This window comes from Hippocampus zosterae, chromosome 18, assembly GCF_025434085.1.
Source record: "Hippocampus zosterae strain Florida chromosome 18, ASM2543408v3, whole genome shotgun sequence".
Taxonomy (NCBI): Eukaryota; Metazoa; Chordata; class Actinopteri; order Syngnathiformes; family Syngnathidae; genus Hippocampus; species Hippocampus zosterae.
The window spans coordinates 14,869,314-14,875,511 of record NC_067468.1 but is presented as its reverse complement, the minus strand read 5'-3'; positions in this window follow the sequence as shown (position 1 = coordinate 14,875,511).

Below are 6,198 nucleotides of genomic sequence, written 5' to 3'. Positions count from 1 at the left end.
CGTGCGCGGGTTGACGTGATGTACCGCCAGTGATTCTGAAGCAGAACTGCAACCACGGTAGCCTATATAGCGCACACAGTCCGGTTCCGCAACCTTTGGTGAGCCAATTAAGGCAGACAAGAGAAATGCCGTGCACGGTACACGACCAAACCAAAATCTCACTAAAAAAGGCACACTTATCTCTTGACTTTGGAGCTTTCTGTTCAACGTCGAATCATTATTACGCATTTCAAATGAATCGAAATACTATCCGTCCATTGCAGCCACCAATACACCATTTTGGTACTGGCCCGCAATTGGAATAAAGACGAAATCTCACTGTAAAAAAAAACAATTGCGCCACAATTAAAGCGAATGTAAAGAAATAAGATGTTTCAAAAGAAGTGAAGCTAGCCAAAAGCCACACAAGCCGATTTACACATCACATTGTTTGCCATTCGTATGGTTGTGTGTAGCGGTACCTTTAAGGGGAGTGGCCAAATAAGTGAGTAATAACCTTCCTAAGAACCCGTAGAGTCAAATTAAATAACCCAAACTGTTCAAATTGCACATCAGTCTAGCAAATGGGTTGGGGGGAAATGACCCAGCATTTTTTTCAGGGTGTGCATTTACTCTTCACTCCATTTTTGATTTCGGCATTATCATTGGATGTGACCTCTTCGGTAACACTGATTTGAGAAAAAAAAACTGCAGTTTAAAAAGCACTGCAGTCATTGCCTCAAAAGGTTGCGTGACAAAATTTAAAATGAAGGGTAATCTCTTTTTGCTACAGGCTTGTTTCATGAGTTCCAAAAAGAATTCTGATGAACTACAGTTCAAAAGCAATCGATTCATTTTCATTAATTGCCGTTATGTCCTTTTCACCAACAGAGGGATAATGACAAATCCACAGTCCACAGTCTGCACCATTTAAAAACCTGTTCACTCCCAAAGACGTTTTTCAGACTTGGTTTAGAATTGGCTGGTACTGAATGAGTTTTAAAACTCATTTCAGACCCCAAGACATATTTATATGTCCTTTCAGACTCCACACATTCAATCCCGGGTACTTATTTCTATTTTTTTTTTTCAAGATTTAGGGTACTGTCATTAGGAAGTAAGCCAACAGACATACTCAAGCAGTACATGGCCTTCATATGGCACCTGGCCACCCAGGAAGAAAAAAAACTAACCAAAAATTCACCCATTCAATGATGAGACGAATGTGAAAGTACCCCGCCAACGGCCGGGATCGTATTTTACTATCTCGCTCACTGAATAAAATGGAGAGAGTAAGTCAGTCACATCCGTCTTTCCATCTGTCAAACACTTACTGTCCCACGCAACTTGTGTTCCTCGTGGCCGGTGACAGAAGGCAGGATGTGATAGTGTGTGTGAGCTCTGGTTCCAAAAAAAAAAAAAAAAAAAAAAAAACGTGAAGAGCATTCTTGCTGCTATACAGGAGCAGAATCAATCTCACGGTTGCCTAGGAAACAAGAATCTCTCTTCCGCTCTCACGCACGCCGTCACGAAGCGGAAACGGCCACGAGCCCATTGTGTGAACAAGTCAAACACACATTTGTTCTTTTACTTCAATTATTAACAGTCAAATGAATATTTTCACCCATGGGGATGAAGCTGCGTGGCCGTGATGCGTTCATCCCGAGTATACAGGCCTTATTATGAACAACAAATGCCGCCACTTGAAAAGGGGTGTTTGAAAACGGGGCCAGTACGAGACTCATCAAACAGCGTGCTGAATTATAAATCGGTCAACACGCCGGTTGTCGCTCGGTTGTTGCGGGGAGCCAATGAATAAATCACCGGGATGAACGACTCGCCATTCATCATCGGCGAGCTGGGAGAGAACCGTTTTCAATTTGTCTCAATTTGTCTCTCGTGACAATTTCGCCCCCGACCTCCACATTCATTTTGGTTTGATTTAGACATACATCCAGACATACATTCATTCATTCATTCATCTTCCAAGCCGCTTGATCCTCACTAGGGTCGCGGGGGGTGCAGGAGCCTATCCCAGCTGTCTCCGGGCAGTAGGCGGGGGACACCCTGAATCGGTTGCCAGCCAATCGCAGGGCACACAGAAACGAACAACCATTCGCACTCACACTCACACCTAGGGACAATTTAGAGTGTTCAATCAGCCTTCCATGCATATTTTTGGAATGTGGGAGGAAACCGGAGCACCCGGAGAAAACCCACGCAGGCCCGGGGAGAACATGCAAACTCCACACAGGGAGGCCGCAGCTGGAATCGAACCCGGTACCTCTGCACTGTGAAGCCAACGTGCTAACCACTGGACTACCGGGCCGCCCCATCCAGACATACACATTATTTGTAAATAGCATCTCCAAAACTATCAGGATTAAGCTCATGAGGTATTTTGAAATGAGCGCTTCAGTGAGTCAATGTCAAAGTGAGGCCCGTCTTTCTGATGTGTTTCTCATGTTCTGCCCCGCATAAATCATAGATGCGTTAGCCCTGTCTGCGCTCGCCTCGCCTCCACGCCGAGCTGAAGTATTCGGTCGTCACGCGCAGCAGCACACAATCGCCAGTGGATTTGGGGTTTGTGCTACATTGGAAAAACAGGGAGGTGGGGGGGGGGGGGGGGGGTTTGAACGGCGACTCAATACGGATCGATGGGTGCGTCGAATAAGAGAGGCCTGTTAGCTTCCATACGAACAACTTCAACAAATGCTTGCACCATGACTGAGTTAATCGTAGAAAAACTAAATACATGTGCAAATAAGAGGCGGCCCGGCAGTCCAGTGGTTAGCACTTCGGCTTCACAGTGCAGAGGTACCGGGTTCGATTCCAGCTCCGGCCTCCCTGTGTGGAGTTTGCATGTTCTCCCCGGGACTGCGTGGGTTTTCTCCGGGTGCTCCGGTTTCCTCCCACATTCCAAAAATATGCGTAGCAGGCTGATTGAACACTCTAAATTGTCCCTAGGTGTGAGTGTGAGCGTGGATGGTTGTTCGTCTCTGTGTGCCCTGCGATTGGTTGGCAACCGATTCAGGGTGTCCCCCGCCTGCTGCCCGGAGACAGCTGGGATAGGCTCCAGCACCCCCCGCGACCCTAGTGAGGATCAAGCGGTTAGGAAGATGAATGACTGTGCAAATAAGTTCACGGAAACCATCCGGCATCTTGGACATGCCATCTTTGTTCATATCAATTTGTGGTGATTTGACAACATACCTAAGCTATTTTTATCGGAGTGGTTCAACGCGAGACAATATTTCATTCATTTAAAAAATGATGAGCCACAAAGTGCACTCAGAGGAACATGTACGCCGTTAAATCAAACGCAATCGAAATGCACTTTCGAGGTCGGTTTCCCTTTTGGTAAAAGAACACAATTGATTGATTTGACAGTGACAACACGTACGAGCGCTGACCAGAATGCTCGGTAGTTCGGGCTTTTGTTGGCTTGTCTTTTTTTTTTGTTTTTCAACCTAAAGAGGCTCACAATTTTAAGGGGGTGGACAATTAGTCCATTTACAATGTCTACGGTATATTTACTTTTAAATATGCACATCTCTGAGTAACGGCTGTTTCCATATAACTATGCTAGCTTGTAAAAAGTCATCATTTCAGTGACCAAGTTACTTGTTCATGATAACTGCAGTACGGTTGTTGTTGTAGTTGTTGTTGTTTGAGGGTCATTGTCATTAGAAGCTCAAACGCACTGTGCGTGTGCAACATATTATTAGCGGCAAAATCACCTCGATCTCATTTGGGGCCACAAATGAAATAGGCCAAGTATTATCGATGTGTACGTTCTATAAATCCACCAGTGGTTAGCGGTTGACGCTAGCTAGGCCTCGTCTGATGGTCGAAAAGCCCATCAGAAGTGCTGAACTTGAACGAAAGGGCATCCTAATATTTGAAAGGATGAAATATGGAACTAATCTGACGTTAAATTGTCAGTTGTCATTTCACTGCTTTTACTGATGCCTCACATTTCTTCCCGTGGTATTGTGCGAAGCCAAAACACAGGTTTAGGACACCCGGGTACCGTTTTAAATTCTGGGGAAATTTGCATCTTTTATGTTCAGGGTACAATTTTTTATTTTCCAGGCCAGTTTCATTGGTTTCTCAATAGATGTCTTGAAGCTCGACGACAAAAATTAAGAAACACAAGGCGCACGTGTCATCGGATTTGGTTTTTGTGTTACACTATGACTTCTCCTACAGGCGTACCGGGGTAGTGCAGTGGTTTGTGGACAGAAGGGGCCCTGCAGTGAGCCGAGGTCACGTGCCCCCGTGCGCGGTTTCAAACGCGGAAAGTGACACAAAGCTTTCTGTGCCAGTCGAACAGCTTGATGCAGATGGGACTTTCGTGCCGATTTCTGTGGCAACGCAAAGTTCTGTCACTACAGTGAGGATAATTCCAGCCGGCCAAGTCTTACTGTAATGGAGCAGCTGTCCTTTGGTCATACCATCTGTCACAAATTTGTCGCCCGCTTTGCCTTTCTCCCAGCAGCTGTCCTGATGTTGGAGAATGATTTCACTCTAACCACGTCTGCCCCCCCCCCCCCCCCTCTTGTTTTGGTAAAAGGGATTCTATTTGAGTAATAGTACTGCAATAGAAATATTAGGAGACACAAGGACCCCTATTGCGCAAAATAATTAGAAAGTATCGTCGTTGAGGTTTGGCTTCACTCAAACCGCCTTCCCGGGCGGGTTTATCTGAAACTTTCATGCCAATGTTCTGAGAAAGGAACTACCCTATAGATTCCAGAGAACTTTGAGGAGATAGCAGTATGATATGTTTCATTCAAGTACATAAAAACATATGCAACGCACACAAACAAACGCGCATTTGTTTGTGTGCCTTATACATGAATGTAAGTAAGTTCAATTAAGAGAAAGAGTGACAGAAACATTTACTTACAATGGCGCAAATACCGACACTTGTAATCATATTAAAATGGCTCTGATTCTGTGTAATCATTAGTGAAAGATCATAAGTCAAGTCAACCAAGTGAAGTGACAAATTTCGCTTGGGTCATTCCACCACGAAGGGCGGCCAATCGCCAAATTACACCGACTGTCCTCTCTCAGGTCCGGAAGCAGGCCAACAGAGGCGCGTTTTTTAAATGTGTTTTCAACCAATCAGAGAGCGGCGCTGGCACAGCACTTGCTGCACGACTCCCGATAGGAACACTGTTTTGATCATAAAAGTGGAGAATGAATGAAGCAATCTGATCGTAATTTGTTATTATGCCGGAGCCGGCAAAATATAAATATATAATAATGATTTTGAAATTTGGTTCGGCGGGAGACACATTTTACATGAAAGGAGCTAAACGACATATCATAAATACCAATATAACACGATGAGTGCATTTCGAGTGATGGAATTTGTACAGGTTTCCTTCTTTGCGAGAAACAATTTGTCGGCTGTACGACAGAAAAACATATGGGGGTGTTATTTGACTGTTATCTTGAGTGTTATCAGATAACTCGTCTCACAGCCGTCATTGCGTGATACTATCACACACCGGTACCCTTACATTATGGAATGTCCTTGCATACTTATGACGCCATATGAGGAATTTTTCCTTTAGTTGTCAGTGAGGTGGCTCTTAAAAGAGCCGTTGAGGTTTGACGGAGAACGTTTTAAGCTCTCTCTCCGCGAATACGACGTGCCAGCTGGATGTCTTTGGGCATGATGGTGACCCTCTTGGCGTGGATCGCGCACAAGTTGGTGTCCTCGAACAGGCCGACCAAGTAAGCCTCGCTGGCTTCCTGCAAAGCCATGACGGCTGAGCTCTGGAAGCGTAGATCGGTCTTGAAGTCCTGAGCGATCTCCCTAACCAGGCGCTGGAAGGGCAACTTGCGGATGAGCAGTTCGGTGGACTTCTGGTAGCGGCGGATCTCGCGAAGAGCCACCGTACCGGGCCTGTAACGGTGAGGCTTTTTGACGCCGCCGGTGGCCGGCGCACTCTTACGAGCGGCCTTGGTGGCCAGCTGCTTCCTGGGGGCTTTGCCGCCGGTGGATTTGCGAGCAGTTTGCTTGGTTCTTGCCATTCTGGAGCTTTTCTCTTTCGAAATCAAAGGAGCGAGGTGGAAGCTACGCGCGTGGCTTTTAAACGCTTGACGCGACTGCTCACGGGTGACGCTCCTTCATCCCGATTGGTGCGCGGGGATTCAACTGGAGGTCAGCCCCGCCTGCAAGACTCACCCCAATGGGGGTGG